Raw genomic sequence first — 14387 nt, 5'->3', positions numbered from 1 at the left:
TTCTCCAGCACCCAGCTAACATCGGCTCCGGCTGGTCTAGACCTCGACTCAGGATACCTACGGTCGATCTCTTATTAACATCTGTGGCAGTACGTTGTCACGGCTTAGTCATAGCTTATTACATCTTATACACTTTCCTGCACGCTCCCAGTTTGTACTCAATCATGGCTACTGACGTCTACACCGCTTTACTGCAGCCCCGTCCCAGGCTGTCCGATCTTGGTTTACACTTCTGCATGGCAGAAATAGAAATCTAAGCTCCCAACTTCCACACGGCAGCTCAATAGCTCAAATGCTTTCCTCTAGATCAGCCGTTCTTAACCCGTGCTTGTGACTTCCAAAAGGATCGCTTATCAGATATCCTGGATACCAGATATTCCACCTCAGGATTTACAACAGTAAGAAAATTACAGTTATGAGGTAGCAAGAAAATAATTTTGTGGTTGCCGGTCACCACAACTTGAGGAACTGTAATAAAAGGGTTGCATCATCAGGAAGGTTGAGAACCACCACTCTAGAAACAGAGACAGAAGAAGTCTCAAATTATTCTTTCACAGACTCATGTTGGGTTCCAGGATTCACAAACCACACAAAAACTGAGGTCAGTCAGACAGGGATGGTTTATTGAGCATTAGCCTCAGGACTGATTAACCAGAGCCTCGGGCTAGATTCGGCAGCCGAACTGTGTGTGACACTGAGTTAAGATCCTATAAGATTTTTAAGCCTGAAGTCTACAAACACCTGTGTCAAGTTATTCCACCAGTCAGGATTTATGGATAAGGGGATTTCCATAGCAACATGTCTTTGCTCCCATTGGTTTAGATATTCAACTATGACAAGGGACTTTTCTTAGCTAATATTCATGCCTTTACTTGCCGATCAGGATGTCAGTTACTCGTATACATGTATGTGTCTCTCTGCCAAGTAGGAAGTCAGTTCCCAGGGAGGCCTTGGGAAATTAACCTTTACTCAACTATTACCCCAAATGGTAGTCTTATTTTAAATAGTTTCTTATATCTCTTATGATGGGGCCCACTGCAGGGGCAGCATTTAAAAGCAAATACCATAAAAGCTTATATACAGGTGCAGGAAGTGCTGCTGGATGGTTAATTCATCCTATTTATTATTGAATCCCTCCTCAGCTTAAGTCATCTTTTGGTAAGCATCCATACAGGATACATGTATCTTCATGCCCTTATCCAATTGGGTTGAGGTATCCACACATGTCTTCCCAGATGTCTCACCAAATTTCCAAGCATGTGCCTTCTAAATCCCAGTCCATTAAGTATATCACTGTGGAAATATTGTGAGGACTTACTGTTTCACCCAAGTTTCAGGTAGTTCTATGGGCTTCCTACGCACCTCCTTCTCCTGCCAACATACCACCTTTGATAGTCATATTTCTCTGGATCTGTCTTTCACAGCCCATGCAGTTTGTCTCCTAGGTTCAGGCTATCTACAGTCCATAGCTGGTGCTGTCCTTCTTGTTTGTTCTATGGTACAGGTATCTCCAAAATGCCAGGGTCTTTGCAACTGGGCTTCAACTTCACCAACAGGCTCTCTTGGGCTCTCTTAGAGACTCTGACCCTAGAACATGGCACCAAGCCAGAAAATTTAATTAGCATGTTACTTTATTTTAAAACTGATTACACATTAATCATAAACTACTCTTCTCTGTAACAAAACAACCAACAGTGAGTTAAGGATGAGTTCCCTCCATGAACCCTTCAATCCTGGAGTTTTGACTGCAACTCAATAATGACATCTCCAGGCCTGTCTTTAAGAACTCTAGCCATGATGTACAGTACCAGGTCTCAGATGCTCTCCATAACTGCTTCATGCCTTTAAAACCAGTACCACCTGGTTGACCCTTATCAAGTTGAGCTTCCAATTGTGGACCCTCTAGATCATGGCTTTCATGTACAGAGTCTGAGAATACATCCAGAAGATGTTTATCTTGAAAATGCTACTTTCTGTTTGTTAATTGTGTCTGATTCTTCCACACCAATGTCCAGAACAACAGATTTTTAATTCAACACTTCAAACAATTTTTAAAAGAGGCCATGGAGGGGCTGAGGATTTAGCTCAGTGGTAGAGCGCTTACCTAGGAAGCGCAAGGCCCTGGGTTCGGTCCCCAGCTCCAAAAAAAAAGAACCAAAAAAAAAAAAGAGGCCATGGAGGAGTGCTGGTTTCTGGCTTGCTTCCCATGGCTTTTTTTCAGTCTGCCTTTGAATAGAATCCAGGACCAATGGCCCAGTGGTGGCACTGTCCACAGTGAACTGGTTATCAATCACAAAAAAAGACTGTAGGCTTTCCCACAGGCCATTCTGAGAATGAAAAGTTTTTTGTCCATTGAGGCTTCCTTTTCTCAAGTAACTCTAACTTGTGTCAAGCCAAAACATAAAAGTAGGAAGCATTCTGACCATGATGAGATTCCAACTCTTTGAAACCATAAGGCAAAATGAACTCATCCCTAACTCACTGTGGTTGTTTTGTTACAGAGAAGAGTAGTTTATGATTAATGTGAAATCAGTTTTAACATAAAGTAACATGCTAATTAAATTTTCATTCAATATTTTGGTCCAGCAAGAAGGTTCTGTAATTACTGGCTGCAAGGGTCTTCTAGTCCATCTCATTTTCTTCAGCCCATTACTATTCCATTAAGAAAAGGATTTAGAAATCTGCAAGGAATTGGTAAACCCAGTTCACCTCTACTAGGACTGTCAGTGGGAATAATCGCTGTGTTGAACTGTGTGGAAGTTCTTAAATAAGACGTGCATTGCTGTCTGGTCTTGCAAAGCTGTTTCTCCATATTTTTCTAAAGAACTGAAAATAAGGACTCAACAGACACTTGGAAGCCTGAACCTCCCACATCTTTCCTGGAGTATTTTTCATAACAACAAAAATGTAAAAGAAGCTCAAATGTCTATAGAATACCAAAAGGGAACCGTGAAGTACATTCACAGATTGGAAGATCATTTATTTGCTTTAAAACATAATAAATATTTTCATACGGGTCAATGTGAATGAACCTTTAGATTTTGTGCTTAGTAAAGTAAACCAGCCCCCAAATATAAAGACTATGTGATTCTACTGATATGACATGCGCCTAAAAGTAAAATTCAGAGGCAGAGAATAAACAGTGGTTGTCAGCCACTGCAGGTCAGGGACAAAGAGTAATGTTTGCTCGATAGGTGCAAATGTTCCATTCTGGTAGATTAAAAATATTTTGGAAATAGATATGATGTAAGTGAAACAAGAAAAATGTTCGTACATTTAATATTAATAAGCCACACATAGCAGAATGGTTGGCATGGTAAATCCTATGTTGCATATAGCTTACCACAATTTAATATCTCCAAATAAGAATTTAGCTGCCAAATTCTATATACTAATAGGTACCTTAAGACTACTTATATTCAATATTACACCTATTAAAGGCACTCAGTATGTGATGGCAAAGAGAAGGGGAGCATAAATCACAAAAACCATCTATCTGTCTGTCTGTCTGTTTCTCTGTCTGTCACAGACATACAGGAATCATTTTATAGCCAGTTTGTGCAATCATCTCTTACAAAAGAAAGTTCTGTCACAGGAGGCTATAAGGGATGATCATTTCCAATGGAAAATGGGTTATTTCAAAAAGGTTAAATAATTTTCTGGTGCTTGGTCCAGGGAAGAGAAACTTAAAGAATAAGCTACTTTCTCTACTGTAGACATTTTGAAGGGAGGATTGAGAGAACGGCTAGGAATACCCTCCAGAATATTCGTTATTTAACTATATAGAAACCATAGTGTATATTCAAATGAATATAGGAGTATATACATATACACATACACACATATACGCATATATATACATACATACATATGTATGTGTGTGTGTATATATATATGTATATATATATATAATCTGAGAAAAATAATCAAAGAGGTCTACACAAAATAAGAACCTCTAAAAGACCGTCCTTGCCTCTTGCATATACACACACAAAATTCTCCATACTTACATGTTAATTTTGACATGTTTTTAAGTTATTCACTATTCTTAAAATTCTGCTAGATATGCATCCTGTCACTTTTCTTCCTCATGTTTATCTTAATACACATGATGCTTTCCTCAAATCCTCTTTGTACTCTTTCAAGTGGACTCTAACTCTTTAAAATACTGAACACTAACTGCTTAAATTGCCAGACCCAATTGTAGTCCTAGTGGGCCTAGAACTCACTACATAGCCAAGCCTGACCTGAAACTCCAGATCTCCCTGCTTCATCTTTCCAAGTGATGGATTAACCGGCGTGTCAGGCAGACAACACAACTTTCTTTTTGTTCTATTCCAATCTGTTCCCTTAGAAAGATATTTCTTTATATATATAAAAATACAAAGCAGTTTGCCAAGAAACACTTCACGTATTATAAAAGTTATATCTGACAAGGCTGCCAGGTCTCCTGACTCAGCCTGTTTTCCCTACCTTCCTTTGAAGTTATTTTTAACCAATTTATATATCTCTAGTGCAAGGGAGGGCTATTCATAGCAATGTGTGTTGACCTCAGTTTTTTAATTATTCACAACAGTACCCTTCATTTTGTTTGTTTGTTTTGTATTTCTGACATTTGTGTTGAATGACTCCTTTGAGCCACAGTTAGATGAAAAGTTATCAAATACAGATCCCAGCAGCTTCATGAATCTATAGTGACTGCTGTATGAACTCTCAAAAGGATTTTTTTTCTTACTTTCTTGTTCCCCAGATCACAGGTAGGTGAGGGACAGAAGAACCTTAAAGCACAAAGAACACATTCTTCCTTTTCTTTCTTCACTTACAACTTTTGACAGATGAGAAATGGGCTAGAGACCATTGGTTCGCTGCTTATGATTTGCTCCCAACCATAGATGTCTACAGTAATCGCTGGTGTGGAGAATGATAATTTTTCTTTCTCAGTTAGTGAAATGAGCCAATTCAATCCAGATTAGATTATATTAAATGCAGGTTTATTGGGAAGCTGCTCTCTCGGGAGTTCACTGGTGCCAAGGAATAGGAATGTCACTATGGGGAGAGGGAAGAGAAAGCTAGAAAGAGCATGTACAGAGAAAGAGGGGGAGAGAAGGGGAGAGGAAAAGAAGCATACAAAATGTCTGGATTATATAGGGATGAGCCCCTGGGGGAAGGTCAGCCAGCCTCTGGGATAGAAATTGAGGATATGACAGGGTATGCCAAGTAGGGACTGAGAGATGCTGGGAAAACCTGGAAGGTAGATCTGTTTAGATATGTAAACTATGCACCCCAGTCCCTTATCTTGGTGTCTAAAACAAACAGAGAGAAGGCATAATGTACAGATAACTCTGCTGAACATCTGGATTTTAAGGCCAGTGAGTGAAAAGTTTGTTGTTGTTGCTGTTGTTGTTGTTGTTGTTTGTTTGTTTGTTTGTTTGTTTTAGTTGAAAGGAATTTTGGGACTTTATAGATCCTCATCCTTTTTTAAAATTTTATTACATTTTAAATGTAATTACATTTCAAATGTCATCCCTTTTCCTCCCTCTCCCATACCCCATCCCCCCTCCCCCTGCTTCTATGAGGATGCTCCTACTCCCACCCACCCACTCCCACCTCAATGTCCTGGCACTCCCCTACACTGGTGATATAAGCCTTCATAGGACCAAGGGGGTTTCCTCCTATTGATGCTGGACAATGCCATCCTCTGCTACATATGTGGCTGGAGTCATGGGTCCCTCCATGTGTACTCATTAATTGATGGTTTCGTCCCTGTGAGCTCTGGTGGGGTCTCGTTGGTTGATATTGTTGTTCTTCCTATGTTGTTGCAAACCCCTTAAGCTCCTTCAGTCTTTTCTCTAACTCCTTCATTGGGGGTCCCCTTGCTCAGTCCAGTGGTTAGATGCAAGCATCCTAATCTGTATCAGTAGAGCTCTGGCAGAGCCTCTCATGGGTCACCCATATCTGGCTCCTGTCAGCAAGCACTTCTTGGCATCAGCAAGAGTGACTGGGTTTGGTGGCTGCATATGGGATGGATTCCCAGGTGGGCCAGTCTCTAGATGACATTTTCTTCAGTTTCTACTCCACTCTTTGTCCCTGTATTTCCTCCCATGAGTGTTTTGTTCTCCCTTCTAAGAAGAAATGAATCATCCACATTTTGGTCTTTCATCTTCTTGAACTTCATATGATCTGTGAATTTTTTCTTAGGTAGTCTAAACTTTTGGGCTAATATCCACTTATCAGTGAGTGCATACCATGTGTGTTCTTTTGAGACTGGGATACCTCACTCAGGATGATTTTCTAGTCACATCCATTTGCCTATGAATGTCGTGAAGTCATTGTTTTTAATAGCAGAGTAGTACTCCATTGTATAAATGTACCACATTTTCTGTTTCCATTCCTCTGTTGAAGGACATCTGAATTTTTTCCAGCTTCCAGCTATTATAAATAAGGCTGCTATGAACATTGTGGAGCATGTGGCCTTGTTATATGTTGGACCATCTTTTAGGTATATGTCCAGGAATGGTATAGCTGGGTTCTCAGGTAGTACTATGTACAATTTTCTGAGGAACCTTCAGACTAATTTACAGAGTAGTTGTACCAGCTTGCAATCCCATCAACAATGGAGGAGTGTTCCTATTTTTCCACATCCTCGCCAGCATCTGCTGTCACCTTAATTTTTGATCTTAGCCTTTCTGACTGGTGTGAGGTGGAATCTCAGGGTTGTTTTGATTTGAATTTCTCTGATTACTAAGGCTGTTGTACATTTCTTTAGGTGCTTCTCGGCCATTTGATATTCCTCAGTTGAGAAATCTTTGTTTATCTCTGTGCTCCATTTTTAACAGGGTCATTTGACTCTCTGGAGTCTAATGAGTTCTTTATAAATATTGGATATTAGCCCTTTATCAGATGTAGAATTGATAGACTTTTTTCCAATCTGTTGGTTACCATTAGTCCTATTGACTGTTTTTTTTTAATTTTTAATTAGATATATTTCTTTACTTATATTTCAAATGTTATTCCCCTTCCGGGTTTCCTGTCCATAAGCCCTCATCCCTTCCCCTCCCCCTCCCCCATAAAGGCATTCCCCCTTACATTCCCCTTACTGCCCCCCCCCATATTCCCCTGCACTGGGGGATCCAACCTTGGCAGGACTAAGGACTTCCTCTTCCACTGGTGCCCCAACAAAGCTATTCTATGCTACATATGCAGTTGGAGCCCTGCAGAAGCTTTTCAGTTTTATGAGGTCCCATTTGTAGATTCTTAATGTTAGAGCATAAGCCATCAGTGTTCTGTTCAGGAAATTTTCTCCTGTGCCTATGTGTTCAAAGCTCTTCCCCACTTTTTTTTCTTCTAATAGTTTGAGTGTATCTTGTTTTATATGGACGTCCTTGATCCACTTGGACTTCAGCTTTGAACAAGGAGAGAAGAATGAGTCAATTTGCATTCTTCCTCAGGCTGACTGCCAGTTGAACCAGCACCATTTGTTGAAAATGCTGTCTTTTTCCATTGGACAGTTTTAACTCCTTCATCAAAGATCAAGTGACTGTAGGTGTGTGGGTTCATTTCTGGGTCTTCAATCCTATTCCATTGTTCTACCTTCCTGTCTCTGTACCAACACCATACAGTTTTTATTACTGTTGCTTTGTAATGTAACTTGAGGTCAGGGATGGTGATACCCCAGAAGTTTGTTAATTGTTGAGAATAGTTTTTGCTATCCTGTGATTTTTGTTATTCCAAATGAATTTGCAAATTGCTCTTTATAATTCTATGAAGACTTGAGTAGGAATTTTGTTTGGAATTGCACTGATTCTGTTGATTGCTTTTGGCAAGATGGCCATTTTTCCACTATTAATCATGCCAATCCATGAACTTGGGAGATCTTTCCATCTTCTGAGATCTTCACTTTCTTTCTTCAGAGACTTGAAGTTCTTGTCATACATATATTTAACTTGCTTGGTTAGAGTCACACCAAGGCATTTTATATTATTTGTGGCTATTGTGAAGGAAGTCATTTCCCTACTTTCTTTCTCAGCCTGTTTATCCTTTGAATAGAGGAAGGCTACTGTTTTGTTTGAGCTAATTATATATCCAGTCACTTTGTTAAAGTTGTTTATCAATGGTAAAAGTTCTCTGGTGGAATTGAAAGTTTTAAATTTCTAAACAAAGATCATTTTACACAAAGGCTAGCCATTGTACTTTTCAATCTTTGAGAATTCATATATGTATGTGTATATAGAGAGATATAGATACACACACACACACACACACACACACACACACACACACACACATATATATATATATATATATATATATATATATATATATATATATACCTAATCTACCCTCATTTCTTCACTTCATCTATCTCTTTTTTTTTAATGAAGATTATTTGGGGCATGAGAAGAGGGTTATGGGACAGAAATGGAACAGAGTGGGACAGAAAGAGAGAGGAGAGAGGAAAAAAAGAAAAGAGGTTGGGTGGGAAAGGACAAGGAGAGAGAAAGATACTCCATCTGTCACTTTAACATCATAGTTGGTAAAACAACAAAACAAATTTCCTCATTTATACAGAAAAAAAGGAGCTTTTGTTGTTGTTTTGCAAGATTCTTCTCCCTCCTCTTTCTGTTTCTTCTTTTCCCTCTAGTACTTTTTAAAATTCCATTAACATTTTAAAAAGAAACTAGCATATGTACTGTATGTGCCACAACAGCAAGTTAAAGTCATTGCGATTCTTCATCTTTAGACACCTTTGAAAGGTCCTAACGTTTATGCTACATTTTCCTATGTCTAATTTATATACTTCAGTCTAAATTTAACCTTCTTTTTTGTTTATCAATTTTTGTCTTTTCTGTTATTTTTTTACTTCATTTGCAGCTAATTCTTTGACTCTCCTTAACTCTAGAAATCAAAATTTGATACAATAAATACTAAGGCAATTATTTCTGAGATAATCCAAATGTTCTCATTAGCAGTTCAAAAGATTTCTTGAAATAAATAAAAGAAGTAATTTCTCTGCAATTCCTTTCAGGTTTTAATTAACATTCCTCTTTATATAGTAATGACAGTCCTTTAATTTCCCTGTCTTTGCTAATATCTCTTCTGACTCTTTATGTAAGTTTGACAAAGTACCTGTAAGTAGAATAATTTTTCATCCTTCCAATATCTCGTAAGGATTTAATTCTTGCACTATTCTTTGATTCTATGGTGGGTTCCCAAAGCTATTTTTCTTTTCTTTGTATTTAAGATGAAATTATTCTTTGACGCCAAGTGCTCCTAACAATGCTAGCATTTCAATTGTGTAAATGTGACTCATCTGTCATGTTATTCCTATTTCTTCCCCAAAAAAAATTATGTTTAAAAAAGTTAATGATAGCACTTATTTCATAGGATGTGGTGGACTGGAATTTAAATTAGTAATGCATCCGAAGCCCACAGTATAACTTTGGTTCTTGGCAAAATCATCAATGAATTCTACCTCTAGTTATCTCCGTGTTCATCCTTCCATTGACATTTTGAATTTTTCGAACACTTTAAAAAGTAAAGGTGGAAATTTAGTAAAATTGAGGCCTGATGGGGCTCTAGCTTTATACATAGAATTTTCCCACATATAGGTAGATTATAAAGGTATTTATGAAATGTATGCTATTTTATGAAATATTTTTACTTTTTAAAAATTCATCTAAACAGTTTTATTTTTACAGCTCAATGTTAAAACCATTGAATAAAGGGAACATATCTAGAACTCACACATTTATGCAACATAAGCTTATATGTATATACAACTACTGTTTAAATGAGATGCTGTAGACAGGAGAAAGCTCAGCCGTCCTCCAAATCAGCACTCCTAAGAACCTTGTAAGAAACATGATATTTGAAAAGATTTTTTAATTAAAAGAAAAGACCTAAAATCTTCAATACTGTAAAAATGTGGTTCAGATCAAAGTAGTTACATGAGCAAATATACACAAATATTAAAGGGCATTTTAAAACTAGTCGAAATTTTGAACTATTTTTGAAGTAAATTGTTTGTAGGAAAAAAAGGGGAACTTGTAAAACCAATGCTCTAAAATCATTAATGTTACCAGTCATAAAGAGGTGCATATTGTTAACAATCCTTCTAAGCTTCGCCCAACAGTTAACTGGCAACAGTCAGGTAGGCCTGGCATCTACAAAAGGGGCTGTTTGGCCACTACCCCTTCTCTTAGCTCTCTCTGCCCCTGCCTCTTTCTCTTCCCCCTTCTCTCTCCATGTGTTCTTTGTCTGCATCTTCTCTCTCTCTCTCTCTCTCTCTCTCTCTCTCTCTCTCTCTCTCTCGCGCGCGCGCGCGCGCGCGCGCGCGCGCGCGCGTTCTGTCTTTCTCTGTTTCTACTCCCTTCTCAACTCCCCTTCCCATGCCCTAAATAAACTCTATTCTATACCATATCTGTTATATGGCTGGTACCTCAGGGGGAAGGGATGCCTCTTCATCCCTCCCACCCCAAGACACCCCTCCGACTACTCCAGACCTCTATAAAACATACCCTGGCCCCCTCTTTTTGTAAAGCACAAGTACTATAATTGCTTTTAATTTCAAGTTATATATAGATCCATGGAGCTTTATTGTGACCCAATGAGCACACAGCAAAAGCAACAGAGATTCATGCCTATATGACCTCTGTCTTAATAGAGTTTTCTATGATATAGTAATATAGTGGAGAGAGGATATTCCTGAGAATATCCAAGCAGAAATATAAAAATACTCTTGAACCTGAAACACTGGTTCACACCCTGTGGGTCACAACCCCTTTCACATGGAGTAACCCTTTCACAGGGTTACCTAAAACCTTTATAAAACTCTGATATTTATATTACAATGCATAATAGTAGCAAAATTACAGTTCTGAAGAAGTGTAAGAGTCCATGATCCTCCAAAGAATGAAGCCCTGGACTCAAATCCTATGTTAACAGAAAGAGCATTTTATTCTGCAGAAGTCCAGCCCGCTGGGGTCTCCCATTACTGGAATAGAGAGACACCCCAGAATAGTGAGCCTGGATGCCAGATGTAAGCATTTTAGGGAATTTTAGGGCAGGTAACCTCTATGTTAATCTGTTGAGTCCATCTCTATGGACATTCCATTACCAGGGTGTAGGGAGTAGGTCCTTGCTGGGGAGGTCTGGAAACTGCTGCTAACCCATTGTCCTTGCCTCAGGCCATTTGGCCTAGTAGACTCTGAGGCCTGGACTTGCCTGGCATTGCCCAGTTCTTTGAAAGAGAGATTTAGGCCTAGTCTCCTTACCTGCCAATTTAGAGCCTGTCATGGAATCAAAATAGCCTTCCCATTAGCAATGAAGATAATTTTATGGATGAGGAGCACCACAGAAGGAGGAGTTTACTAAAGGGTCACAACATTGGAATGGTTGAAAACCACTGCCTTAGAATATACAGCCACCAAAACTAAATAAGATGGATGAAGCTAAGAAGTGCAGGCTGAGAGGAACCGGATATAAATGTCTTCTGAGAGACACAGCCAGAGCATGTCAAATACAGAGGTGAATGCTAGCAGAAAACCATTGAACTGAGAATGAGACCCCCATTGGAGGAATTAGAGAAAGGATTGAAAGAGCTGAAGGGGCTTGCAACCCCATAAGAACAACAATGCCAACCAACCAGAGCTCCCAGGGACTAAACCACTACTCAAAGACTAAACATGGACTGACTCAGGGCTCCAACTGCATATGTAGCAGAGGATGGCCTTGTTGGGCACCAATGGATGGAGAAGTCCTTGGTCCTGCCAAGGCTCGACCACCAGTATAGAGAAATGTTGGGGGGCTGTGTAAGGGGGGATGGATGGATGAGGAGGGAAACACCTTTATAGAACAAGGGGAAGGGTATGTTTTGGGGCTTATGTCTGGGAAACCAGGAAAACAAATAACATTTGAAATGTAAATTTAAAAAATCCAATAAAAAAGAATATATAAGAAAAGTCTCAATGGAAGAAAGACTATATTTGTGACACAGTGAGGAGAGACTAAATACATGGACAAAGTCAGAAATGACTATTGATCATGAACCAAAACCAGATTTTTTAAAACAGATTCATTTTTTTACAGAATACAAAAATAAAGACAGAATGTGTCTAGATTCCACTTAGTAATAAAATCTATGCTTAAATGAAAGTATTCAAAATCTATAATAATGTAAAAGCACACATTGTGTCATGCAATAACAGTATTAGTTTCTAAACATACCTATCAAACATCTATCAGTTTGGATATTGTTTTGCTAAGATTCTGAAGAATAAGAAGTAACAAGAGGGAAGACAAGAAAGCTGCACTGATACAGATGTTGCCTGTTTACAGGCTTTGGAACTGAGTAGTTTCCATGTATGACACTCTTTTATTTTTAATTGGATGTTTTTAGTTCTTTTTTTTTTCGGAGCTGGGAATTGGATGTTTTTAAATTTACATTACAAATATTATCCCCTTTCCCCACCCAATCACCCACCCCTTCCCACCTCCCTGCCCTGATATTCCCCTACATTGAGGGGTCCAGCCTTGGCAGGACCAAGGGCTTCTCCTCCCTTTGGTGCCCAACAAGGCCATCCTCTCTTACATATGCAGCTGGAGCCATGGGTGTATCATGTGTACTCTTTGGGAAGTGATTTAATCCCTGGGCGATCTGCTTGGTTGGCATTGTTGTTCTCATGGGGTTGCAAACCCCTTTAGCTCTTTCAATCCTTTTTCTAACTTCTCCAATGGAGACCCCATTCTCAGTTCAATGGTTGGGGGCAAGCATTCTCCTATGTATTTGTTATACTCTGGCAGAGCCTCTCGGGAGACAGCTTTATCAGGCTCCTGTCAGCAGGAGTAGAAAAATAACATAGAAGACATTGGTAGAACAGAATAAAAAGAGAGCTGGAGGACAGAGATTTAAGAAATGTTGGTCAGATTCTGTGTCACACAAACATAAAGTAGTCTACTTAAATTTTCATTCTGGATCTTCCTGGTTGCTGCCGCCACAGAGAGCTCGTAGGCAGCACCCCATGAGCAAACTTGAGCCTCGGGACCACAGGTAAGACCAACTTTTCTGCTGCAGGAGACCTGCCTGGTGAACTCAGGACACACAGAGGCAAAATTCCTCTAGAAACGGGCACTTCCTGTGTTTACCGGGAGTCCCAAACCCGTGGATCCCGGCCCGCAGCAGCTCTCTGCTCCCAGACCCCATGGGAGAGAGACCTCACCGCCTGGTCAGTTGGGCACTCCTGAGGCTGCAGAGCGGAAGAGACCACCAACACTGCCCACCCCTGCCAACATCCCTGGACCAAGAGGAAACTGTATAAGGCCTCTGGGTTCCCGTGGGCGATGGCCCAGGAGCAGCAGGACCCCTGCGCCTGAGACACTGCCGGAACCTGAAAGGACAGACCGGATAAACAGTTCTCCGCACCCAAATCCCGTGGGAGGGAGAGCTAAACCTACAGAGAGGCAGACACACCTGGGAAACCAGAAGAGACAGCACTCTGCACACATCTCTGATGCCAGAGGAAAACACCCCACGAGAAAACTTGAGTCTCGGGACCACAGGTAAGACCAACTTTTCTGCTGCAAGTGAGCTGCCTGGTGAACTCCAGACACAGGCCCACAGGAACAGCTGAAGACCTGTAGATAGGAAAAACTACACACCCGAAAGCAGAACACTCTGTCCTCATAACTAGCTGAGAGAAAACAGGAAAACAGGTCTACAGCACTCCTGACACACAGGCTTATAGGACAGTCTAGCCACTGTCAGAAATAGCAGAACAAAGTAACACTAGAGATAATCTGATGGCAAGAGGCAAGAGCAGGAACCCAAGCAACAGAAATCAAGACTACATGGCATTATCAGAGCCCAATTCTCCCACCAAAGCAAACACGGAATATCCAAACACACCAGAAAAGCAAGATCTAGTTTCAAAATCATATTTGATCATGATGCTGGAGGACTTCAAGAAAGACGTGAAGAACTCCCTTAGAGAACAAGTAGAAGCCTACAGAGAGGAATCGCAAAAATCCCTGAAAGAATTCCAGGAAATCATAAATAAACAAGTAGAGGCCCATAGAGAGGAGTCACAAAAATCCCTGAAAGAATTCCAGGAAAACACAATCAAACAGTTGAAGGAATTAAAAATGGAAATAGAAGCAATCAAGAAAGAACAAATGGAAACAACCCTGGATATAGAAAACCAAAAGAAGAGACAAGGAGCTGTACATACGAGCTTCACCAACAGAATACAAGAGATGGAAGAGAGAATCTCAGGAGCAGAAGATTCCATAGAAATCATTGACTCAACTGTCAAACATAATGTAAAGCAGAAAAAGCTACTGGTCCAAAACATACAGGAAATCCAGGACTCAATGAAAAGATCAAACCTAAG

At 39.9% G+C, this 14387-nt stretch overlaps 1 pseudogene; it reads left to right on the top strand.

The window, feature by feature from the left end:
• The window catches only part of Rpl37-ps3 (ribosomal protein L37, pseudogene 3), a 64958-nt pseudogene that overhangs the window by 597 nt on the left and 49974 nt on the right, over positions 1 to 14387 (top strand).

Source organism: Rattus norvegicus, chromosome 18 (genome assembly GCF_036323735.1).
Source record: "Rattus norvegicus strain BN/NHsdMcwi chromosome 18, GRCr8, whole genome shotgun sequence".
Lineage (NCBI taxonomy): Eukaryota > Metazoa > Chordata > Mammalia > Rodentia > Muridae > Rattus > Rattus norvegicus.
The sequence above is the reverse complement of the archived record's forward strand: the minus strand, read 5'-3'. Positions and strand labels throughout refer to the sequence as shown.